At 39.6% G+C, this 26,993-nt stretch overlaps 1 pseudogene; it reads left to right on the top strand.

Annotated features, from left to right (window-relative positions):
* Positions 1 to 17,690: 17,690 nt before the first annotated feature.
* LOC125109801 (cytokine receptor-like factor 3) overlaps positions 17,691 to 26,993 on the top strand; it is a 30,272-nt pseudogene continuing 20,969 nt past the window's right edge.

Here is a 26,993-nt window from a genome sequence, read left to right as displayed (position 1 = left end):
TCTCCCTCTGCCTGCCACTCCCCCTGCCTGTACTCACTCTCTCTCTCTCTCTCTCTGTGTCAAATAAATAAAATCTTTAAAATTTTTTTTTTGAAAAATATTGAGATGTGGTAAAATCCATTCAGGTTAGTACATTGTATAATGCCATGAAGCAGGCTCTGAAATGCTTCCAACAACATTCTGGTGTGAAACTTCAGTCTTTTCTGGAAAGAGGCAGAGTATGATACTTACATGTACATGAACACACCACACACACAACACACACACACCACACCGTATTGACTGACTACTGCTTTAAGTAATTGGTGTAGTAATGGAAAGAGACAGTAAAGATGGAAGGCACAATATCTATTTTTGATAGCTGTAGAGTCTTCTTTGGCAAGACAGAGTCAGCCCTTATGGAAAATAACTTGAGCATTCATGGCAAACCATATAAGTCAAACATTCTTTTCTTCCAAAGAAACTGGAAGAAACCAAATGTCTAAGAGCTGAGCATTTGGACATAATGTTGCTTTCATGGGCTGGCAATAATCACAGAGGCTTCCTGGAGTTTGGATATAACAGAGAAGTATTTAAATTTTCACAATTAAGTATTAATGTTCTTTGCACCCAGAACACATAATTTAAGTATTTTTTAATTCTCTGAAGAAATATAAACGGGAAAATTGACAGTCTGACACCTGAGGAGTCATTTGAGTTAATTTATTATACATGAAGCTTATATTATTTTAAGTTAAAATGTACTTGTTTATTACATTTGCCTTTTGATAAATCAGGCATTGGTATATTTCTTAAGATTATGGGTCCTTTTTCTGTGCATTATTAACTGGCCTATACCCAGTAATTATTGCAGATTTTCTTTCTCTATTTAATTAGGTGATTTGATTTGTACTTTATATAATTACAGTATTTGTCTCCTTCTTTGTTTGAGGCAAAATTGTAATCATTAGTTCTACTACCTGAGGCTGCTAAATGAATATTTACTAAAATTAAAAAATAAGCCACTGAAAAGGGTATAATTGTATCTGAACCAGAAAAATTTCCATTTCACATCCATCATCTTAACTTCATTGTGGCTGCTGAACTCAAAATGAAAAGGTACAAAAGCCCCAGGGGAATAGAGAACAGTAACATCATTACATCTCTACAGAAACTAAGTTCCTAAGAACTCAGTGCAAAAACATCCCCCTCCTTCCACATAGTCTACACCTCCTAGCTTGGTCACAGGCAAGATCAGAATGTTCGGAAGAAGGATAGTGAATATTTTTAAAAATATTTTTTTTTAGGGGCGCCTGGGTGGCTCAGTGGGTTAAAGCCTCTGCCTTCGGCTTAGGTCATGATCCCAGGGTCCTAGGATCGAGCCCGGAGTCGGGCTCTCTGCTCAGCAGGGAGCCTGCTTCCCTTCCTCTCTCTCTGCCTGCCTCTCTGCCTACTTGTGATCTCTGCCTGTCAAATAAATAAATAAAATCTTAAAAAAAAAAAACTAAAATATATATGTATATATATTTTAAAGTGGAGTAGGAATGAGAGAGAAAGCTGTTATATTTCTCAATGAGATAAATCCCATTGCAAAAAAAAACCTCAGTTATCAAAATCTTAAAATCAGTTGCATTCTGATTAACCTTCTTACCACGTGTGATGGTTAACTTTCTGTTGGCACCTAGCTTTTTCTATACGGATATTTCCATAAGGTTTTTGAAGTTGTGATTAACGTTTAAAACCGGTGGACTTTGAGTCAAGCAGATTCCCCTCCGTAATGTGAGAGGCTCTGCTTCAATGCAAACCAGTTGAAGGCCTTAGAACAAAGACTGACCTCCCCTGAGCAAGAAGGAATTCTGCCTGCATACGGTTTTTAGACTCAAACCACACTCTTCACAGGCTGCCTAACCTACAAATTGTGGATTACCAAGCCTCCGTGATTTGTGTAAGACAATTCCTTAAAATAAATCACACACACACACACACACAAATATATATCCACACACACATTCTGTTAGTTCTGTTTCTCTTAAGAATTCTAATGTACCAGATTCAACATTTTTATTATTACTATTATTATTACTTTTAATCAGAAAATATTTCCATTTAAACTGTTTTGAGCAAGAGAGAGAGCATGGTATATTTGCAGAGACTTGAAACTGAAAACCTGGCTTTAGTTTATGTGATTTGGACCAGAGTCACTACTTGTGTCTCAGAAACCTCAGTTTCCTATTCTGTAAGATGATGGATGTAGGCAGGGACTAAAGTTCTTGCCACCATGCTACCGAATATGTGACACTTTCATTTATTTGTTAACCACTACAAGGTAGATTAGTTTGGTTTTTTTTTTTAATGTGATATACCACTTTCCTTTTAATGAACAACAGTAAATTATTGCCCGCCTGGTCTAAAGCAATATATACTCTTTATGACCACTCATTACAGTGTGTGGAGAAAAAATGGATACTGGTGTAGGAAAGACATTAGGGTTCAAAGCCAACAGCCAAGAAAGAATTCTTGAGAAATCTTTGGTGCAAAAAAGGTGGTTTTATTAAAATATGGGGACAGGACCCGTGGCAGAAAGAGCTGCGCTGGGGTCATGAAAAGTGGCCCATTATATACTTTCAAGTTGGGGGGTGGTTAGAGACATAGAGACAGCGTTGTAAGTCTCTAAGGGATTTTGGAAGCAAGGTTTGCAGGACCCTGAGGGGGTTAGCTATTGTTGGGAAAAGGTCATTTATTACCATCTAATAAAACCTTAGTCATGAGACTCTTCGGATGTATGTTGGTGGGCCAAATGCTTAGGGGATGATTACCAACATGTCTCTTGGAGGAGTTAGAGATAAAGGAAATTTCTAAAGGAATTTTTATATGTTTAAGTAAACTTGCAGGATCCTTTTTGGGCTAAGGTTGCCTTTTGCCCTTAGCAAAGTATTAACATTGAGGCAGTTGTGTCCCTAGAGGAATGTCATTATGCCTGTTTCAAGGACTTAATCAATGGGCTGTAGGTAGTAAGAAAATTTAATAATTCCTCTTCTGCCTTTGTTTCCCACATGAGATAGGACCTAAATCTTACCTTGCTGGGTCTCTCTGTAGCATTGCAAACTGCTCACTTCCTTCTTTGTTGAAGGGCTCCTTGGCTCCCTTGCTTTCAGCAATGTATCTCCTTCTGTTTCTGCTCCAGGCAGAGGCAACAACTGGAAAATATTTACAATAATCAAAGCAGAAGTTTGAATTCCTTGATAAGGAATACAAACAAAGAAGTAAAATCGCGCTTTAGCAAAAAATAAAAATTTGTCAAATAAGGATATTCGGTGCCTGGTAAATATTAGAAAATACTTCACTTTATAATTAATCAAACAGAAATTATAATAATGTGTGGAGTTTTCACCCATAAAATTAGCAAAGGTTTCTCTTATTTTAATTCTATACTTAATACGAAGGTACTAGGAGCCTGCTGGAGGTGGTATAAATTGGAACAGGACTTTTAGAAGGCAATTTTGCAATGCACATCAAGAGACTTAAAATATCTAAGCCCCCAAATTCACTTCTAGGTAACTTCCGTATGCATTATGCTTATTAAATCAGGGTGTGGGGGAAATCTCTGTGTAAAGAGATGCTTATTACAGCAGTATGTAAAATGACAGAAAAAGGAAATAATAGTAACAAGAAAATGGATAATTAAATTACATTACAATCACCTGATTTTAAAAATCAAGCAACCATTTAAAATTATGCTTATTAAGCATCTTTAATAACATTAGGAAACATTTACATTATAATGTTAAGTGAAAGATAAAACAGGATACGAAGCTATGTTTAAAATAATTCTCCCTAGAAGACATTTGCTCCACTGTCCTATAAGCCCAGAGGCCACAGTTCTAGTGATAACTCCCTGACTCTTTCCTCAACCAGAAAAGAAAGTGAGTTCAAAGGAGATTGCTGGCAGGGAGATGGTAACTTTTGCCTGTGTGGTTGACTCCTAGGGAGCTATGCAGTGATCTTGAAGTATCTTTCCATGTGGGGTAAACATTCAGTCCTGATTGCAAAGCCCAGCTCCATTATTATTTTTCTGTTCTTAAGTCTGTCCCCTCAACATTTCTAGCTTCATCTTTCTCTTCCATGCAAGAAGGATATTAATAATATATCTCCCACATAAGACAATTATTAAAAGTAAATGAAATAATTATGTAAATCACATCATAGTGCCTGGCACGGTATAAATGCTTCATAATTGCTGGTTAATTTTATGCTGTGAAGTTTGCCTGCTGAAATAAAACATATGTTCCCATGCATTCCATTAATTAAAACTAAATTAATTAATACTTAATGGATTTAATACTCAATGTGGAAACTTAACTACTTCTTAATGTATTCCAGTGTGTGCATCATTTCTGGTCTGTTAGCTATAGAAATGGTCACCACCTCAAGGAACCGTTGAACAGGGAAAAGAACTGAGCAAGATAATGCATTTCATGTACTTATCAGAGTGGTTGGCACACTATAAAAAAATCAATAAAATGTTAGCTTTTAAAAATTAAGAGCATAATCTTCATCTGTAATTCCAGTTAAAAGAAGGGTTTCTTCATCAATCAGTTGACGAATCAACTTATATTGATTGATTGATTGATTGATTACTATGATTCAGAAATGGGCCGGTGCAAAGTGGATGCACACATTCACATCGACAAGAGCCGACAAAGCAGAAGTGTGTGCCAAGTGCTAAGGGAAACAGCTCTCTTTGTGCCTCATGGAATTTTTTTTTCTCTGAATATATCATACTTCAGTTTTCGCCCCACTGTTGCTCCAAAAGAGGCATAATTTCTATCTAAGGGGCTAGAAAAAGAGAGTTTGGCAGAATAATGACAACAACCAATGCCATTTAAAAAGGATAAATATGACTCCGCTAATTTGACAGTGATTTCTTTTCAAATTTGGGAGAAACGTGTAACTAAGAACAGCAGAGTTTTCTCATTTGTATTTTATTTAAAATGCCACTGCGTGTTCCCTGAAATGTTAATGACAAAATTAGCTCCGTGCGGTGTGAAAAAGAAACCATCCAAAGGCTTGAACAGGGAGGCGCCCCCAATGAGATAGTCCCCAGTGTGCGTTCCAGATTGAAGCAGAGACACAGGGATCTGGAAGCAAGAGTAAAATGCAAAGGATTTTAACTGCAAACAGTAGTGTTTGGGAAACATTCTCAAGCACGTGGTAGAATGGGGATGCTTAATGTGGAGATCGTGGAAATGGGAGTAAACGCTAGCATGCTGCTACTACCAACCGATAATACCGCAGTGAGCTCCAGGGTCTGTCTGTGCTCATGTGAACGCATACACATAACGCACCTTGACGCTCTTTAGGAAGGGAAGGGACATCAATGTCAACTCATTCCCCAATCCTGAGGATGGAAAAAAGGGAAATAGTCTTTGGTTTTTTATAAAAATAATTAGCAACAGGTTTAAGCCTCTGCCTTCAGCTCAGGTCGTGGTCTCAGGGTCCTGGGATCAAGCTCGGCATTGGGCTCTCTGCTCTGCAGGGAGCCTGCTTCCCCCTCTCTCTCTGCCTACCTCTCTGCCTACTTACGATCTCTCTCTCTCTCTCTCTGTCAAATAAATAAATAAAATCTTTAAAAAAAATTAGCAACAGTTACAGTTTTCAAAGAATGTTCATAAACATTACATTGATATTTGCTACAGCCATGCCATGCATGTTAGAAAGAGGAAACATTAGTATTCCATACAGAAGCACTAGGTAGGGGAGAAAGCTGACCTACAGCTTAGTCTTTAGGGTACAAAGTTCAGGCTTCGTCTCCTAGTACCATAAAAATGAGAGATTTAGGGCCAAAAAGCAAAAAGGTAAATAACACTAAATACTGACTTAATTAATTATGTTCAGCTAACATGAGACAAGGTTGTTTTGGTTACAATATGATGTTGGCAAAATCTTTCTATCCAATCACTGATCTTGGCCATGTGAATCCTCTAGAAAATATGCACCTGGGGACTGGAGCCTTTGTCAGAGCCATATAACATTTAGTCCTTCTTAGGGGATCTTGGGATCCTTTCCACTCCCCCACAGACTTCCTAAAGTATGAGCTAACTTAGCTGTACATCATCTAGTGCTTTCTTGAATGTGCACAGGAATCCCTTGGGGAATTGTTCAAAGGCAGATCCTGACTCAGTTGTTCTGGAGTGGGGACCTGGAGTTCTGCAGCATTATTATATAGTTCTGCAGTTCCAGAGCGCAGCATTATTTGCCTTGCTGAGCTGGGAGGGATTTGTTGATTGAAAGACTACAGACTATTACCTCTCTTACTGACTTTTCACAAATTGTTTTGAATTGATGCTTATTTGCCTTCCACCCTTAGGACCATTGTGCAGAGGCTTTTAAATAGTTGGCTTTTTATGCTTTTTACCAGTTTCACTGGGGAGCAGGACAGTGGAGCTCCCCACACTGTCATGCTGGAAGCCAACTTTCCTGTATTAATTATTTTTAGAAATGATAATATAATAATAAAGACAGTGGCTAATGTTTATTGAGTACCTCCTATAATACATTTACTAGTCCAGTTCATTTATTCACATTGTTATTGTCAAATAACCCTACAAAATATTATACTTATGCATAAACATGTATGTACATGTATCTGCACATACGCATATGTGTATATATCATTATTAAGACCATGATCTAATGGTAATAGAAATGCAAATTTATCGAGATGTACTTGACAAATAACAGAATGCAGATTTTTAAAGAAGAAGAAAAAAATAAAAATAGGGATGGATATACAAAGAGACAGATTTCTTCTCTATTTTGCCAGAAAAAGTCCTAAGTTACTGTGTTCAGTTACTTAAAATATGGCCTTTTTTTAGATTATTAATCTTCATGAAATCCTTATGGAAGTGACAGCTGCAGCCAAGCATTTAAAAATCCTGAAAATGCCAGCCAGAGTTGTGCTCAACATCCCATCTCTGCCATTAGGGTTGTTCTGCCAGTTGCTTACTGCAATCTTTTCTGACTTCTAAGTGAACTGCTAAGTTTTAAGATCAGAGAACAGTTGGGAATAATTCAGATATGGCTCAATTTTTCTCCGGAGGCCAAGCAACGGTATTCTCATCATAGATTCATAGGTGGACTCCGTGAGCACAAATATGCAAACTATTTTTATAAAACAAGTGCTTATTTTTAAGCAGTGAGGACTTGCAAATCTCAGCTTGGAGGAAACATTTATCCTGAATATGTTATGTGATCAGACAGAGGCACTCATCTGGCTGAGTAGCTCCAAGCATTTTCCACCTGGGATCCACTGAACCCTACAGGGTTTAAAGGGTAGATGATGATTTGCAAGTATTGGCTCAGGGAGGGAGCAGGAGCAGGGGGAGCTGGGAAGAGTGACCTAGTCAACTTTGGAAATAGGCAAAGGAAAGACAGGAAGGCATGACTAGTCAGAGGCTGAAATCAGATAGGAGGGGTAATTGTAGAGCTGAAGATACATTGCAGAAGAGGCATAGGGAAAGGATGGGAAGCCAGACCCTCATCCAAGTGAGGTCTCTGGCTATAGCTAAGCCAAAGGGATAAGCAGAGGAGGTGCAAGTCCTGAAAGCCAACACTAAGGGAGGCAGAGTTTGCTAAGGCTTGGGGTTAGCACTGGGGTATTGGGGAGAACGGTCTAAAATAAAAGGAGATGGGTTGTATTTCAGCCCTGGCTTGCAGGTTCATTTATTTATTCAGTGAATAGTTTGTGAGCAACCTACTGGGTGCTAGCACTGCTAAGCATAGGGAGATAAATGATGACCAAAACAGGAAGCTGCTCTGTTCATTCTAGGTTGGAGATTGAAAGAAAGAACAACATAAATAGGAGGGGAAAGTATACAGGTGGTATTAAGTGCTATTTTTATAAAAGAACAGAATAAAGGGATGCAGAATTAGGGTGGAATTATAATCAGAAGAATGATATGATCTGATTTGCATTATTAAAGATCCAATCTCATTGCTTTGTGGAGCATGGCTTATAAAGGTGCCAATGGAGACCAATTTATTGCAGAGACCAGGTGAGAAGCAGTGCTGATGAGCTTTGATCAGTAGGTATAGTGTATGGCATGTAAGTATAGTGAGTATTGTGTAGGTGTAGCTGTGAATGAGGAGTAGTAGGAGTCCTTTGGGGTATATTTGGAGATAGAAGCCACAGGGCTTAGTTGATTGGATGTGGGGGGAAAGGGAAAGGAGTGAACAAGGGGAGTGCCCAGGTTTCTAACTCTTCAGTGAAGAAGATGGTGGTGTCATTGACTGGGATAGAAATTACTGGTTCAGTTTATTTCTAGGACAGCACTACTTGCTTAAAGTGGTAGTCTTCCATAGCTGGCACTGTTACAGATGTAAGGACAATTAAATCATCTCAATTCCTTTTATTTTTATCCTCCAGAAATTAGTTAATAATGCTGGTAGACTACCTCTGGTGTAAGCACTACATATGAAAATGTGTATTTTAGCTTGGGCTCTCCAGGAAGCGGAGCCTGAGTCAGAGTTGTCACCAGAAGACAGAGACACCAACTGCACAGTGTTACAGGGGCTAGACAGCCCACAATGCTGAGAGACCAGTCTGTGGAAGATACAGAGGTAACAACAATGTTGAGGCTTCATGCCACTATCAACCTTGCTGTATTAAGATAGTCATTATAACCTTGTTACATTATACTCTCCATTTCCTTTCCCCTGACTAATATAATTGCAAATGAAGCTACATTTTCATAGAATTGCTTTGGATTTCTTTTTGGTCAAATAAGGCAAGTCTCAGCAGCTTAAGTTAGTTTAACTTCCCTTCACAAGTTAGATGAGCACTTAATGAAAAAAAAAAAAACATGGCGATTTCTTTCCAATTACTGAAACATCCTTAATGATCTGGAGATTAGCTATAGATCAGAATTATAATTGAGGGAGGAAAAAATGAGATTGCATTGGAATTCTCTCAAAATTAACCTGAGATTACTTAAAAAAAAAAATGCAAGCTCAGGGTAAATCACTTAGGGTAGAAAAATAAGCTTCAATTATTAGATAAGAAAGGACTAGGCAATTATGGGTAAATGACCTGAGGAGCAAATGGAACTCTAGACTAAATATGAGTCAGCAATACACAGTGTCAAGTGGAAGCATGATGCTGAGAGAGTGAACTAAAAAGAGAACTGTAAGAACCTGGAAAATTAGTAAGATTAGAGTGTCCAACTCAAACCCTGGAAATCTGGACACTATCCCAGGAGATGACGACCTATCCAAAGGATACTCAAGTCAGGAGACCTAGTTCTGTCCTAGATTTCTTACTAATAAGCTATAAAAATTTGGCAATTCACTTAATTTTTTTAAGCCCTAGGTTGTGCATCTATAACATGAGTGTGATTATAATATTGAACCTATCTTCACTGCTCTAAGGAAAGCTTTTTGAAATAAGTAAAAAGGACCATAAAATATAATACACACTTAATGGCACTTATAGGAAGCATTATTAAAATAAAGAAAAATCAAAATATGTAAGGCATTAACAAATGCAATACAACCAGAAAGGTAGAACTGGCTGTTCAATGTGTGAGACACATTGCGAAATGAAATGCCGGGCCCTTTTTCTGAAATATGTTAAGACCTTTAAGATAGCAACAGCAGAGCACCAAACCAAGCATGGGGACCATCTAGGCATGAGACCAGGGGTGCTGCATTGGTTGCATGTCCTCGAAGTTGGTTTTGAAGTAAGGGAAGAGATATGTGCTCTTCCATGTGTCCTAGTAGGGTAGAACCTACACATTATTGCTTCAACCGTTGTGTTACAACAAAATGTAATTTCTCTCCTGGTAGGTTATTGTGCTTTTAAATGCATAGTAGCCTTCAACCTCATTGGTTTTTGAAAGCCATGGCAGGATCCAGTAAGGTGTTGGGAATCTTGATTCCAACTACCAAAGAAAAATCTCAGGGTGTATATGGCAACTGCCTTAGATATTTGAAAGGCTCCCACAGGAAAAGAAGAGCAAATAATCTTCATTATTCTAAAGGGTGTAACTATGATCAAATGTATCAAGCTCGACATATGAATGCCTTTTCTAACAAAGAAAAATAACCAATAATGTGATATAATCATGTGGCAGCACTAGAAGCTTTTAGGCAGAAGTGAAAAACCATTTGCCAGGGATGTTGAAGAAGGAATTGCCTTAAGAGATGGGGTTTGGAACACCTGACCTCTAACTCTAATATTCTGTATTTCTAACCTAGCTTAGGAAGGAACCACTAGAAAGCTGAAGAATAAGAAAGAATATGAAGGTTTGGGGAGATGGAGAATCGAAGGAGAGGAAGTTCCTTTGTTACCTACAGAGGTGAGAGCAGGGGTTGCAGAAACATTTCTAAATATCTAAATTGGGGATACCAATGTGAACCTACTCAAATTACTTCTCCATTTGAATTAGAAATTTAGAATGAGATAAAACCAGATCTAAAAGGAACACCAAAAATCACCTAATGTAGATTGTTAAAATGGAGTCTTGATAGAAATGAGAATAGTGGCTGTCTCTAGAAGAGACACAGACTAGGAAGTTATGGGAAGAAATGTCTAGGGTGCTTGGAAATACTGTATATCTTGACTTGGATGGTTTTCGTACAAGAGTACACACATAAAAAGTCAAGATGTGCACCTATTAGTGTACTCTCTACAATTACTGTATGTTATACCTTAACTTTAAAAAATTTTAAAAACTCCAAAAACCCTGGAATAAGGGCTAGAATCTCCATGTTTCACAAGTTCACTGGATGATTCTCTATGCACACTGAAGTTTTAGAACAGATTAGCAAAATTAAGCATAGGGAAGTTCATTGATTTTCCCAAAGTCACTCTGCGGGTTAATGGAGCTCTCAAAACCAGAACTTATAGTGTTATGCCCCCCCAAAAATGGGTCCATGATTAAAGAAGTGAGACTGATATAAAGCGAAGGTCAAGCAAAGCTTTATTTTGTGCCAAGCATCAAGAATCAAACTGACTGGCCAGGGCCATGCCTCTAACAGAGAGGGCGACCCTTCTCGGTTTCACAGGCTAGCTTTTAAGGGCAAAGGCCATGAGGCTGGGCCTGGCCATGCACAGGTGGCCAATGAAATTGTAACACACAGAGAAAGCTGCACAGTGATGCTAGTGACCAATTGAATTACAGTTTACCCTATAGTAGACTTTTGACCTAGCCTATCACCTTGGTTAGAATTGGCGCCCAAAAAGACTCTCAAAGGGCAGGGCCCATACTCCTTGGTAGCTAGGCAGAGAGTATGCAACCCCGCACTGATCGGATGTCTCCACCTGGCCTGACCCACCCTTGTATCTGGGCTTTGTTACCTGGGGCTGGTTTCCCCAGACTTGTTTTTAAGTCAGTCCCCTGGGGAAAGGGGAGCAGAGATAGTTTAAGGGTTAAACAACGTTATTGTTTTAACCTTGATGGAAGCCTCTGGCTAAATAGGTCCTTACAATAGAAATTAAACTAAATAATCTTCAAAATAAACCCTGGGAGTAGGCATCCTCACTGCCAAGTCTAGTGTGACTGATTGAAGACAACACGACAGGTAAAGAGCAGGGTGAGACCAAAGAGAATCAAAAAGGATCATTGATCTAAAATTTTAAAGGCCTAAAAGCCAGCTCAAGACAATTCAACCTCATTTTCTGGATAATTTGAAATCATTGAAGGTTTATAAAGGGAACAGGGTAAGATAAGGAATAAAAGTGAGTGAAAAGAGTAGATTGCATTAGATTTCCAAGAGCCCAGGGCAACAAGAAGACCAGTCCTTAATCAGGACAGGAACAGTATGAATGTGAAGAAATGTGCAACTATTAGAGAAAATTTAGAGATAGAATCAGGGGTACTTGGCAATAATAGCAATGATTAGTAATATTTACTATATATCCATATTACCATTTGACTCTATCAATAATTCCATGAAATGAGGACTGTTACTTACTACCCATATTTTGCAGATGTGGAAACCCAGGTAAAACAAGAGGATAAATTACATGTCAGGGTCACAGAGAGTAAATGGCAAACCTAGATTTTGAAAGCAGATCTGTTTGGCTCCAACTGTTACATTAGAATAAGAAGAAAGAAAAGGAGAAAGTCAAAGAGGGCACACTTTGGGTGACAGTTAACTGGTATTATCATTAAAAGACAAGAGGTCATACTAAAGAAGGAACAGATTTGATGGTAAATAGGATGAGTTCAAATCTATTCACTTTGACTACGAGGGCCATTAATTTCTAATATCCTCCTACATTTGCATATGTTACAGTATTACTGAACAAAGGAGAAAGGGGCAAAGCAGTGCTTTAGTAACACTGATATTTTAAGACCAGCTTTTACAGTACTTCTGCAAATATGTAGTCTTATTAATATATGTAGCTACAAAATTCTGCTAAGATGTTAATACCCCTTTTACAAAGAAGTTACGCGTATTATCATATGCTTCCATTTCTTTGTTATATTTCACACCCATGATCACCTCAGAAAGACCTGCTAAACTATTTCCATTTGGAACATGGACTTGAGAATGTGATGCTGTTACATATAATATGTTGGTTGCAAGTCAGTGCACCTGACCAAGATAAGAAACTACTCCAGTGTTAGGGACTGAATTGTGTCCCTCCAAAATTCCTATGTTGAAGTCCTAAACCCCAGTACCTCAAAATGTGGCTATATTTGGAGATAGGGTTTTTAAAGAGGTAAAGTTAAAATAAGGTCATTAGCATGGGCCCTAAACCAATCTGCCTGGTGTCCTTACAACAAAAGGAAATTAGGACACAGACAGACAAAGATGAAGACACAGAGAGAAGGTAGACAACTGCAAGCCAAAGAGAGAGGCTCCAGAATACAACAACCCTACTGACACCTTGATCTCGGACTTCTAACCTCCAGAGCTGTAAGAAAATAAGTTTCTGTTGTTTAACCCACCATGTCTGTAGTACTTTATCATGACACCCCCAGCAAACTAAAACACTGTGTATTCACATTATATTCACATTACTGTATATTCATATTACTATCCAGGACCCATAATTACAGTTGGCTAACACTGCAAGTGATTTGTGTGGCACTATTAGGAAATGGTTGGTTTGTATAGACCTTGGCCAAATTACCCTGGGATTTCTTACCTATTGAAATAACCAACTGCTAATCTCACTATCAGTATATTCCTACTGTTTACATCAAAGTGACTGCTTGTACAGAATGAGCACAGCTCTGAGTCTGGGAGGCACCATTCACATCCCACTCTTGTGATGCTGCCCAAGGTAGAGTTCAGTTGTTGCGTGACCTCCACTGACCTGTCCTCCATGTCACAGTGGCGAGAATCTGTATTCCCCCAACCTGGCTTCCTTTGATCTCTTTTTTGTAAATTATCAGGGTAGAAGAAAACCTTAGTGGCTGGTGAAGCCTCATCCTAAAAAAGTAGGGTTAAGCAACATAATATATGGAACTGGGAAAATCGGTGGGAGCCTCAGAAAACACCTGATTCTATGGGCTGGCTGAGAAAATATCAGAATGCTTCTGGATTTATGATGCTATTGACAGAAAGCAGAAATGCTTTCTAAAATGTCAAGGATGAAGAAAAATAAAAATAAAAATAAAATGTCAAGGGTGATACCAAAGAGACAAAATTTAATAAATTTAGCATTAATCAAAGTACAAATAGTAAGAGTTCTTTTCCACACATTCAAAGTCGCAGATATTAATACTAAAAAAAAAAAAAAAAATCAACATACATGAATGACTAAATAATGATTTTTAAGCCATCTTTTGGGAAATAAAGAGTCATTTCCCCATCATAATGTTCACAGAATTATAGAGGGATGAAACAATGAAGAAACAGCCAGGCTAATAATGTAAAATCATCAGATCAGAGCCTTCCTCTAGTTTCTATCAGCACCTCCAGTGAGATTTTTATTGCTTAAATCAGAAATGCCATATCACAAGTTCTCCACTGAAAAATAACTGCTGTAAAAAGCATTTACTGTTCATTTACTGGAAGCTTAATATATGCTTTTATATATTTTTATTACATTCCATTAAAAGTAGATTTATTATTTAATCCGAAGATAGGGAAAAAGTAACATTAGAACCAAAATACAATCTCTCACAATGGCAACTTTAATTTTTTATTCAATGGTATATGGCTTAACTTTTTTATTAAAATATAGATACAAAAATGCACAAATCTCAAATGCACGGCTTGATGAATAGCTCACAGTAAACCCACCTCCCAAGTAAAAACATGTAATATATGCGTCACCCGAGAAGTCCTTCTCAGCATTTAAACTTAAACCATGTACTTCAAAGTAATTTTCCATGGCTAGAATTTCCAGTACAATGTTAACTAGTGTGGTTAATAACAGTGGGCATCCTTGTCAAGGCAGCAACCTTTCAGTCTTTCACCATTAAATATATTAGCTCTGGATTTTTCACAGATGCCCAGTCATCCATTTGATTAGTGACTTTTCCAGTCTACTTCTGCAAAGGTTGTATTTCTTTCCATGAGTGATCACTAAAAGTTCTGTTCGTTTAGCGTGTTTTCAGCTAATATTTTGAAAGAGATTTCCTTGACTACTAGAAGCTTAAAAAAAACTCCCACTTTTTGCAGATTTTCTCTGCCTTGAGGCAGTATTACTTAGGCAGACCATTTACAACTCTGTCTTAGCCTTAATTTCCTGCTTGCACTGAGCCTAGAGATCAGCCAAAGATGGCAGCTTAGGCTTTCTCACAGATCTTTCCTGAGCATGTACCAAGTCCTAGGCATGTGTGTGGCTTTATAAATTGTCAGGTATACATGGGAGTATTTAAATGCTCTGATTTCTTAGAAAAAAGCTCTTCCCTCATGTTTGATCCCCAGACTTTAGGCTGTTTATTGTATGTCTCAACCATAATCTATCATCCCAGGTGGCTATAAGTTTTCTGTTTGCCTTTAACATTGTTGGATAATGCTGGTTTTCCACCCTGAGTGAATTCTGAGTTAGGCAAAACAGAAACAAATCCTTTGTGGGGCACCTGGGTGGTTCAGTTGGTTAAATGTCTGCCTTCATCTCAGGTAATGATCTCAGAGTTCTGGAATCCAGCTGCTGAGCAAAATACTAAAACAAAAAACAGACAAACAAACAAATAAAAAAACAGAAGCTAATCCTTTGTGCCAGATCTTCAGGTAGGCCCCAGATAGCTTAGAAGTAACAATCGTTTGTATCTCTCTCTTTTTTGTTTGTTTGTTTGTTTCATCACTCTCTTTTAAGTTATTTTACAGAAGCCATAAAAATATGCCCTTCAAGAATCTCAGTTAGTACTAATACCTGATTCTTCTTCCCTCATAGGATATCTAAATCCATTCATCATATAGCAAAAAATATAACTTTAATGGGTTTTAATAGTGATATGGTCAAAAAGCCTATATGTCCCCGGTAATGTCCCCTAAACTATATTCTGACTTTGTACTTATTTTGTGCTCATGTTCTTATTCCTTTTCTCACAATGATGGCTCAAGAATTCAGTGCATCTTATCCTTATTAAAATACAAGCACAACTTTATTTCCAACTTATCCCATCCCATTTCCATAAGGTCTTTACAGAGGAGGCAATTCTTATTTTCAAAACTAATGACTAGGGATCTCTCCTGAAAGAAAACCAAGTTTCTATCTATGCAGCTCTGTCTCCAACCTTTTTTTTTTTTTTTTCACTGTAATTTGGAGAGAGCTATCCACAGCGCAAGGTAGATCCAGATTCTCATCTTGGTCCCCAACCTCCCTTTGTGATTCTCTGTGTTGGCACCTTTCCAAGGATCACGCTGAGACCTTTTACCTGGTTTATGATGTGCTTATGGCTGTATTTTTTAATGATCTTAACCATGGGGGCCTCCCAGAGAATGAAGATCTCATTTAGTGGATAAATTGCTCCCTGCTTTAAGGACTCAAGAAAAAATTTCCCTTCTGCCAGTTTTCTTCTCACTTCACTTCACCTAATTTGTTCTGCAAAAGTTTATGTGCAAATAGTATGTCCAAATCACTGTTGGGGAGGGGCAGTACACAGTCTTGGAATAATAGAGAATTAATCTAATTGTTGAACTATTAGAGTAGCCATGACCATCTATAGCAAGAGGATTGGTTTCAGTAACCACTGGGACTAGAGGTCGAGTGACAAGTAACCTCATGAAAGAGAAAAAAATAACATCAACTTATTTTTGCTGCATCAGTACAGGAAAAAGAAATATCACAGAGTGGGATCAGTACTTAAACAGGGTAGTTTGGTCTGCCAAGATGAGCATATGTGCCAACCTGAAAACCCTAACAGAAGACATTGTTAGGGACTGGAACTTCCATATTTCTGGTGAATCCTGGAGTTAAAGTTTAATGTCATTATAAAATTTTTGCTAGGATGTCTGGGTGGCTCAGTCAGTCAAATGTCTGACTCTTGATTTCAGCTCAAATCATGATCTCAGGGTTGTGAGACTGAGCCCCATGTCGAGCTCTGCGCTGGGTGTGGAGCCTGGTTAAGATCCTCTCTCTTCCTCTCCCCTTGCCTCTCCCTGTTTTCTCTCTCTTAAAAAAGAAAAAAGACACACACACACACACACACACACACACACACACACACACACACACTGGTCCTATCTCTTTGACTGTCCCTATCCATGCAGTTGTGACCTAGTAGACTGGTTAGATAAAACTGAAAACAACCTCAGTTACAACTTCCACACGTTGGTTTCAATACCACTTTCAGAACTTCCACACTGAAAAATGTAAATCCCTAAATCATTCAGCTCCTAAAATGTTGGAATGTCTGTGTATCTCAGCACTCTCTGTTTTCCTCTTGTCAAAACAATGGAAGTCCTGTGCGTCGGGAGAGAAGTGATCCGGAGGCACAGAGGGCAAAGGCAGAATTCCTGACTATCGAGTACATCAACTATGTGGCCGCAAAACACCAGCGTGCTGACATCCTGACCCCAGAAATGGGCTGCCAAACTTGCCTCTGGGAAGGATGAATTGCCCCAAAGGCGGGTTCCCTTCTAACCAGCAGGAGAAAGCATAGAAGGCAAAGGAAGGACACTGCTTTCCAGTTACACTAGCAGCCTGAACTCCTCCTCACCCCTCCCTCTTCCCTGCCTTGGTGACCCTGTAATGTATGTGGTTTATAATAGGCATAATGCCTTAGGTAATTGTCATTTTGATTAAGCTATAAACCTACCCACTTGTGAGAAGGAAATAGTCAGCCTTTCAAATCCTGAGGAGAGAACAGACCACAGGGCAGGCCAATTTAGTTTAAATAATTTAGAAATACCCAGTGAGAAGATTACCCCCCTAAATACTTAAGACCCTGAAGGGACAAGTCATTCCAGTTGTTCAATGTTTTCTCTCTGGGAAAATTGCTATCAGGATAATTGCTGACTCATCTGTGGTTCTGTTTCAAGCCCTTGAGTCTCGGAACTTAGACTCTGGGCACAATGACAGGAGTGGAAAGCAAGGTAGCCAGGATTCTTCTTCTTGTCTCTTGTCTCTATAGAGGCGGATCCCTTGTCTGAGATAACTGCATCCCGTGAAATGTGGATTTCTAATATGTAAAGTGTGTAAACATCTAGCAGACCCTCTGAACGAGAGCTTGTAAAACATAAAATATGGTACAATTATTAATTGGTTAATTAAATTTTATTTAAGGAAGGTTCTATTATGCTAAATGAGATACAAAGAATTTGAAGATACTATCGCTACTTTCAAAAGCACACTATCGGGTCAGTCAACCAGACTGGTGAATAACTTGAAATACAGGTTGAAAAAGGTAATGTGTTGCTGACAGATAAATTGGGATTTAAGCTGACCTGTGATTGAGTGTAAAAATTGGAATGAATAAATGAAGGAAGACTTCCCATGGTGAGAAGTTTTAGGGCTAAGAATTGTCACATACCCCTCCTCCTTTCCAGGGCCCTGACACGTGGAGTATAACCAAGAACAACAACCTATAGGAAACAAAAATAATATATTTGAGCAAGTATCTGTTACCCTAAATGCAGTTTGAGGTCAAATACACTCAGTACCGGTGCTAAGGTGGGCTTCCTGCCTCTCACATTAGCGATACCCAGGTCTTCAGTTCAAACCTGGCCTTGCTGCCTCTTCAGTCAGAACAGAGAGAACAGAGAGGATGGGATTCTTCCGGCAACCACCACTCAAGGGTGTTTCCTACAAGAAAAAGAAGACACACCACCCCGGAGTACAAGAAATAAGAGAAAGCACTAGGTCAGTTCCCAACTGTGGGCAGAATACCTACACCCAGTAATAAAATATCAACTCGCCTTATGGAGAGAGGATAGCAAAGATGTATTAGGAACAGAACTCAGTAAACACTGTGAACCAACATAGTATTCAAAAATATTTAAGTAATGATAGATTTTTTTCCCCTTGTTCTTCTGCCCAGTCTCTTGCCATGAAGGTTAAATCATGAAGCTCCTCATGCCAGAGAAAGTATTTACAAGAGGTCGGCAGACAGATTGGAATCTCAAAGCAGACGTCTTTGCAACTATGATTTTTAAAAAACAAGAAATCTTAAAAACTTGAATATTAAACCTAAAAACCTGATAGCTCAACGTCATGAAAAAGACAAGTGGAGCATCAGTGCAGTGAAAATCAACATGGTGGGCTTGGTGTCCCTGAGACCGCGTACCCGGGTCACCTAAGCTGAGAGTATACGCCATCCTGAGGACAATTAATGGGGGAAACTTGGAGGGACTGGAGGCTCCATCACTTTTTCCAGCACGTTCTGGAGTCCAAACTTAATAACTTAATAAGTTTTATTTGCTGCTCATATCCCTTTGTTTGTACCTATGGAGGGAATGAATTTGTGTATTGACTCAATATATGAGTGTATTTGTTTTTTTTATTTTTCTTTCATATAGTCATTCGTAGGGAGAACTCAGTATATAAGAAAAGTGACTTTCCAAAAAGGAAATGGAAATAGGAGCCCTTTGGCAAGGAAGAGTCAGGGGAGGCAGAATAGGGAAGAACAGAGAGGAGAATGGTTGTACCCTGCTAACCACTCTAGGATGAAAGCCAGGGTAAAGGGGGCTGCTGGTGGTTTTAGAAACAAGTGAACAGGTTAGGGGACCTCAGAGCTCTGGCACTCACTCCTAGATCTTTCTGATGAAAACTGGAGACCTTTGTAGGTCTCTCAGACAATCTCTGTGACTAACATGACTCTATATAAATGTTGGAAAAGAAATAAAGGGTGAGACTACATAGAGAGTTCATTGATAATGCCCCAGGGTTTCCTGGGGAACCTGGACTGGGGGTTGGGAAGTTCCTGCCTGCACCAATCAGTACTTGGAAGATGGCGGAAGATGGCTGAGGTGGGAACCACGGGCTGGCAGTGTGGAAGCAATCATTGGAGCCCAGTATGAGCCAAGAGCCAAGTAGCCCCAGCAAGAACTGAGGTGAAGCAAGTTAGCTGATGCGGAAGGGGCTCAGGGCCTTGAAAGTACCAAGAGTGTAGACTGCGCATAATTCACCAACTAGATTTTGGCAGCAGGACACTGAGTACTGCCCAGAACAGAGGCCCTCAGGCCAGAAACCAGCCAAGACCTAAGGCAGAACCAGTTTTGCATATAGACTAGTCACCCCTCCAAGCATTGTGAAAGAGATGTGTAGAGTTTCCCTTGTAGCCAGACATGACTGGAATATGTGGAATGAGAAGGGAGTAAACTCTATACCCACTGGTATGCTCTGGTTAGCTTATATAGGCCTAACACAGGGAGCCAACTGTGCACAGTGCTTCCAGGCCCTACTTTCCCTGCTATCCCGTTGGTAGCCTGAAATCAGCCCTAATGGGATTATTTATACCATGGAAATTGAAATGGTAAAAATCAGGACCTTTTTTCCCCAAAGGGAGCTGATTGTTCACCTTTCACCAGCCTCCCACTGCCTAGTCCTCACACCTCCCCCTCCCTACCTCCAGGTAGAAAGGGTGAGGAGTTTCATTCCTCATAACTAGAGTTTTAGCAAGCACGTGGAAGAATGGCTGCTCAAAGTGAACTTGGTAAAGAAGAAGAAATGAGCTTATTCTGTGTAGGATATAGGAGATTATCCTGAAAGATAAGGAGGGCTTAGAGTATAGAGAACTTTAAATGCCACAACAAAGAACCTAGTCTTTATTGCTTAATCATTAAGAAAACTTGAAGTTTTGTGGAAAAGAATGTCATCATGAAATGAGTATGGAAAAATTACCTTTTAGGATATATCAGATGAGATGATGTAGTGGGTAAAAAAGAAAATATTTTTAGGAACTTCAGTAATAAAGTCTATTAGGTGGTCCAAGAGTGAGGGGATGATGATGTAAAAACTAAGCAAATAGAAAAAACAGATGAAAAAAAGTAGAGTTGTATTAATCAATCCTTAGTGACTCATTTTATGTACATATCTGCCATATATTCTTGTTTTTCTACTGAGATGACTTCCTAGGTCAGATTTCAAGTCAAACAGTTTCAAAGCCCATGCTTCAAAGAGGACAGTCGCCCTCCAGCAAAGTCACCTGTGTGCTTATGATAATGCAAATTCCTGGGTTCCAGTCCAGACCTATTAAATCCGGTGGGACCTAGTAGTCTGTGTTTTAACTGTTGCTCCTGGGTGATTTTCATGCACAGTAAATTCGGGATCAGTTTTCTCAATGTACTCATTTTGTGGTCTGGTACTTTAAATGCATTCTGATATTCAACCGAGATTTGTCGGGGTGGGAGGGGGCAGTGGAGTCTAACTGCATAATACATATGGTTAATGTAAGTTTAAAATACGGGCTTTCACCTACTCACTTCATTGGCCACAGATGGCAGGCTTAAAACCGTCTCTTCCAGGGAATTCCTCAATTTTTCCTCTTTCCAGTTCATAGACCTCTTCCTTCAGGCTTTGGGTATATGAATCAGTTATTCTTAATTGTCTGAATTATTGCCACTCAAACCCTGTGCTGACTGCTTTCTGCTTATCCCTTCATCCACTATGTGGTAGGAAAGTGACTGCCTCTGGGCATTAGGAGGAGGGTGCTTGGGACAGCTGGCTCCAAACCTGGAACCAGCTGAATTTGAGTCTGGCTCTGATACTTAGTAGTTTTGTGATCTCCTGCTAGTCAATTTCTGCCTCAGTTTCCTCAAGTATAAAATGAAAAGGAAAAAAATAATCTTTAAGAGGATAAAAATGAGACTACTCTATTTAAGAAACTCTAGCTCCCCTTTTTCTCATTTTGTTTGCATCCAGATCCAAACTTCTGTCCTGGCAGTCCCCCTTATTAACAAGGCAAAGAATCTACCCGCGGTCTCCCAGGGGCTTTATTTAGTGCGCCGAGCTCAGTCACTACCTCTAGTCACACCTCTCTGCGAGCCCCTGGTACTTGAGAGAAGGCTCTTCTTACAGCCTTTCTCTCATTAGCTCCCCCTCCGCTTCCTCAAAGGGCCTCTCACTCTCCTGTCAGTTCTCCTCACTCCTTTTTAACCCTGGCACCACCTGGGTCCAGATGTCTCTTGTCTCCAGAAGAGGTGTTTGTGTTCTGACAACCACCATCTGGATCCAGAGATGCTCTGACACTGACATCCCTCACAACTACGAAAACATCTTACACCTTTGTTCCCACATTCTCAATCCTGTTTGAGGCCGCAGGCACCTTCCAGGGCAGGAATTTTGTTTTATTCTTTTTCCCCATAGCAGTCTTCCTGTTAGCATTCCCCCTTTCCCCATCGGGTCTGCCCTGTTCCTCACTCTATTGCAATGATTCGCAGGGTTCTCATCCTAGACAGTGACCCATATCACGTTCCTCCCTTTCTCTGATGAAAAGAAATTAGCTAATGCCTTGGGGCTCTGCTTTTTGTTCATTCATGGCTCCCAGGTGTGAACGTTTGTATCAGTTTCACAGCATCCTCCATCTGGAGTAGTCATAATACCCTTAGAAATACCGGAAAGAAACCAGTGGAGGAACATGGCACATTTTCTGGAACACCAATTTATCCGAAGATTCAGGAAATAGGGGAACATATGAGAAAGAAGTAACACAGTATAATAAGAAAATTTTCAGTAACATTTTAACTTAAATATACCTGATTATATCGTTCAAAATCCTTGCAGGAAATCAATAGCAGGATCAAATGGTGAAGATGAGCATAGTCTAATAAAGGCTTATTTACAGATGAATGGGTAGGATGAAGGGGAACCAACAAAGGGCACTGAAGCATCTTACAGCAGGGTTCCATTCTTACCCCTGGACCAGAGGGAGCCTGGGATAATCTGCAGCTATAAGAAAGAACCCTCTGCTGGAACTGGGATATTTGGTAGCAAGGAGGCACTGAAGAAGTAGCCCAGCAGGCAGACAGCCAAGCAAATAAGTAACCTGACCTCTCTATCCCTCTGCACTCTGACATATCATTACCCTTTAGCCGAATCCAGCCATAAGCTAGAGGGTAAGGGCAGCCTATTAGTGCCATCCATAGAGGCTGGGTAGGAGAGCCCTGAGCAAGGAGGAGGAGGGTAGCAAGTGAATCTGAAGGAGCAAACAAAATAGACAGCCCAGAGCAGAAAGCAGAAGTTATACCAATTTTATAGCTGAAAGAATGAAACTTGAAATGAAATTTGAGCTTGAGAAGAACCCACTTTTGGCTCATCACCATGTTCAGAAAGAAAACCTAAGGTCTGCTGCTTCCTGGAGCTCTGACAAAGCGTTGAAGATGAAGGCTTAACATAAAATGTTTTTCAGTGGTTACACAAAATGAATGTAGTAGCAACAGCTTCGTACTAATCACAGACCTGCCAGAGTATTTTAGGCTTTTCGGCACCTCAGAGTTACTTGCAGAGTGCCCACTGCTCTGCCCCACCATGTTCCCTATGTCCATCATCACCTACAAAGCTATGACCAGAGGCGACAGCTTCTAGATGTTCTCCCAGAAGCTATTCTAGAGAGTTGTTTGTTCACTTCAAAAGGGGTTCTGTGTCCAACTCATTGAGAAAACTTAACTACTATATTCCTGGGTGGAGATACATAAAGCAGATTAGATTCTAAAGGTTCTAAGAAGTTCTAAACAGTCAAAATACTGTTTTAGGTTTTGGAGCCAGATTACCTGGGTTTTGACCTAATCTTTAATTCACTCCTTGCGTGGTCTTAATATCATGAAGTTAGGTTTCTCCACATGTGAAGCAGAGGCACTTAATGTACTTACCTCATAGAATCATAGTGAAAATTAAGTAAGAAGACTTTTCAAGTGTATCTTGATACAGTAAGTACTCAAACACAGCAGCTGGTAGCAATACTAGTAATGTTAGTATTTTCATGATTATCACTATCTATTTAATTTAACCCAGAGATTTTTCAAAGAAACCTGAGCAAATCGAGCTCCCGCTCTAGTATGTATTAAGATCATACAGGGTTTGTATGCTGTGCTGAGACATGATACTTAGGAAATCTCCATGGAAGGCAGTGGGTTTCCAGAGCAGACCTTCTCCAACCTCTGTCATCTGAGAATCTTGTAAAAAGGCAGATTCTGATTTCAGTCCATTGGAATGAAGCCCAGACTTCTGCATTTCTCACAGATACCCAGGCAGTGCTTTGGCTCTTGGTCCCTGGTTGCTGCTTTAAGTGACAAAGTCTGAGATACGCTTGTTCCACTTGAGATGAGAGAAAAGGCCTTTTTTTTTTTTTTTTTTTTTTTTTTTTAACTACTCCTGTTCCTACAAAACTAAACCTCTGGCTCCAGGAATTAGTGTCAGTGGACAGTATTTGATGAAGAGATTAAATCCAAGAGAGTAAGCTGCTGGAACAATTTCATGAAGGAATAGGGTTCTAGGAGGTAGGAGAGAGAGGCCCCCAAAAAGGAGAGAGATGCCCCACAAACAAACTCGTATGTACTCAAAGTATCACTTTGCCTAGACCAGCTTTCAACTGGAAAGGAAGAACCCCCACTTGCCCACAATATTCACCACACAGAACCCAAACACCACCCTTCCCTATGTGCACTTTGATCACAATATTTTTTAAACAGTATCCATCTTGCTAAAGTTTAAAAAGCATTAAAAAATCATGCATTCTCTGCATTATGCTGAAAATCATACTAAAGATGTAATGGATGGTTTCACAGAAACCCAGCTCATTCTCTTCCAAAGACGAAGTCTATTAGCATTTTCTTACCCCACATCATGATGGCCTTTCCACAAACAAATGGAAAGGGTTGGTCTTCATGTGCATGTGGGCAAGAATATTAACCCAGACTGCTGCAGGATGCAGTTTTTTTTGTTTGTTTGTTTTGTTTTGTTTTAAGATTTTACTTATTTATTTGACAGAGAGAGATCACAAGTAGGCAGAGAGGCAGGCAGAGAGAGAGGGGGAAGCAGGCTCTCCACTGAGCCGAGAGCCCGATGCGAGGCTCGATCCCAGGACCTTGGGATCATGATCTGAGCTGAAGGCAGAGGCTTAACCCACTGAGCCACCCAGGTGCCCCTAGAATACAGAGTTTTTAATAAGAGTTAGAAAAAAGAAGCTGATGGTAGGATCACTTTTGTCTGCTCAACCCAAGAAACAAAGGAATGTTCATCATTTCAGAACCAAGTACTTGGGCTGGGATCTTTAAAACCTGTGCTTTGTCCTTGTAAACCTGGAATCAGTAACATCCCCAAAGTACTCCAGTAGCTAGCTACTTTAGTTAGCCCATGCTCTGCTCTAAATGTGCCAAGTTGTCTGATGTCTCTCCCTTCAGAGCCTCCTAAGGCTTTTATCTTGTCATTTCTGGAAAAGAGCAGAATGCCCTGCACACATGCTCTCCACCAAACAACCGACTCTCCTCACTGTCTTCAAGACCTGGAGAGGCCGTGATGCATGGTGACAAGGCGTGGTCTCTAGGATTGGACAGAGTAGAGTCTGAGGGCCCCCCTCCCCCAGTTGTATGACTTTGGGTGTGTTGCTCAACCTCAATGAGCCTTAATTCCCTCATCTATAAAGTGACAATAATAAATATAGCCCCATCTTGGTATGTCTCGAAGTATGACAAGTTTGCTAGTGAAACAGTATTCACTGCCTGAGGACAAAGCCACTCATTCATCAAGTCAAAAATATATTGACTGAAATGTCACTGTAACAAGGTGATATAGGAGAAAAAGGACTCTCTCAGTGGAAGCTTCCCAGTGATATTTATAAGGATTTTTATTAGCTTTTATGTATAGTTCCCGGCCGTTGCTTCTCAATCCAATTTATGTTAAGCCTGTTTTGTCTTATCTAAGTGGTAATTGTTTTTAATGATAAGAACTATACCCTTATGGCTTTTATAATCTCTACCCATCATGTCTGAATAGATTAGTTACTTGACAAAGAGGAGGTAAGAATAGAAGAACAAAACCATTTGCTAAGTGACTACTTGAATTCTCTTCCAGATTACCTTATTTTTGTTTATTCTCACAACATCTTGGTGGAAAACATCTTGGAAATACAATCCAAAAAAAAAAAAAAAAGGAGAGAGAGATTCATCTTCCTTCCTTCCCTCCATTCTTTCATTCTTCCTTCCCTTCCTTCTAATTTTCCTTTCTCTCTTTCTTTCCGTCTTTTCTCCCTCCCTTACTCCCTCTCTTCCTTTCTTTTACCTTCTTTTTTTCATCAAAGAGAACTCTGAGACTAAGAAGCAAATGAACAGGTACATGCAAGCATGTAAACTTGCAAAGCCCATGTTCCGTTTATCTTCTCATATTGCACACTGAATAAAGACCCAATTATGTAATTTCTGTGAAAGTTACAGTGGTACTTAAGAGGGAGTCATTTCTGCTCTTTTTTTTAAAAAAGATTATTTATTTATTTATACGACAGAGAGAGATCACAAGTAGGCAGAGAAGCAGGCAGAGAGAGAGGAGGAAGCAGTCTCCCCGCTGAGCAGAAAGCCCGATGCTGGGCTCGATCCCAGGACACTGGGGTCATGGCATGAGCCAAAGGCAGAGGCTTTAACCCACGGAGCCACCCAGGCGGCCTTCTGCTCTATTTCTAAGTGAACTAAACTACCAGGCTCTTGGTGATCAGTTTTCTTTAGTAGGAAGTATCTGGGAACCCAAAGGAATTCCCTGGGTGATCTTCCAGTCTATATGCAGAGAAGACACAGTCACCAAACACACACACACACACACACACACATTCTGCATAACAAATACACACACACATTCTATATGACAACCAAAGGGTCTAGAACAGTAATCACAATGACACAATTCAACAGAGAAATCTTTTGAAAGGAAGTGAATTTTGTCCAGAGAATGTGCTAATTGCCCTGGGAGTGTCACTTACCAATAACTGTATTTGTCTTGGGAAGACCAGAGGGGCTCAACCTTCAGCCCTACAAGAGCCATAACATGTATCTTCTTGATAGAATGACACAGCTAATCAAATTTCCACTCTGTTCCATGGAATGTGATGGTACAAACTACAGTGAAAGGAAAGAAACTAGTCTTTAATTATCTACTTTACATAGTGTAAGATATGTCACTTACATTGTTTTAGTTAATCCTCACAACCATGCTATTAAAGTAAGTCTTAGTATTTCTATTTCACACATAAAATACAGACTCAGAGATACTGTGATGTGCCCAAAGTTTAGCAAGTCACATAGCAAATATTCAAATCCAAATTCCTTGAGCTAACGGCACTTATATTTTCTTTCTCTGTATCACTGAATCAAACATGAGATATGGTCTTTCACACAGAAGTGAGCCACTTTTGATTTGCCATTTTAAGCCATGTGCACTCTGGTTTGATGACCTTGAACCATATACGCCCGCACACCTAATCCTCCCTTCAGGTAACCAAAAACTCACTAATCCTGGAGAAGTTGTTTAGAGAATAATTTGAGTGTTCAGAGAAGTATACTCTAGACTAGAGTTTCCCAAAAGTGAACTGTTCATGAACCATCTTCATAATATTTTACCATACCCTCATTCCAACTGTGCCATTTTTTGGTACATTTTTGTTTCTTTAGATTAATTTAACTAAAAT

This window comes from Lutra lutra, chromosome 9 (assembly GCF_902655055.1).
Source record: "Lutra lutra chromosome 9, mLutLut1.2, whole genome shotgun sequence".
Classification (NCBI taxonomy): Eukaryota; Metazoa; Chordata; class Mammalia; order Carnivora; family Mustelidae; genus Lutra; species Lutra lutra.
The sequence above is the reverse complement of the archived record's forward strand: the minus strand, read 5'-3'. Positions and strand labels throughout refer to the sequence as shown.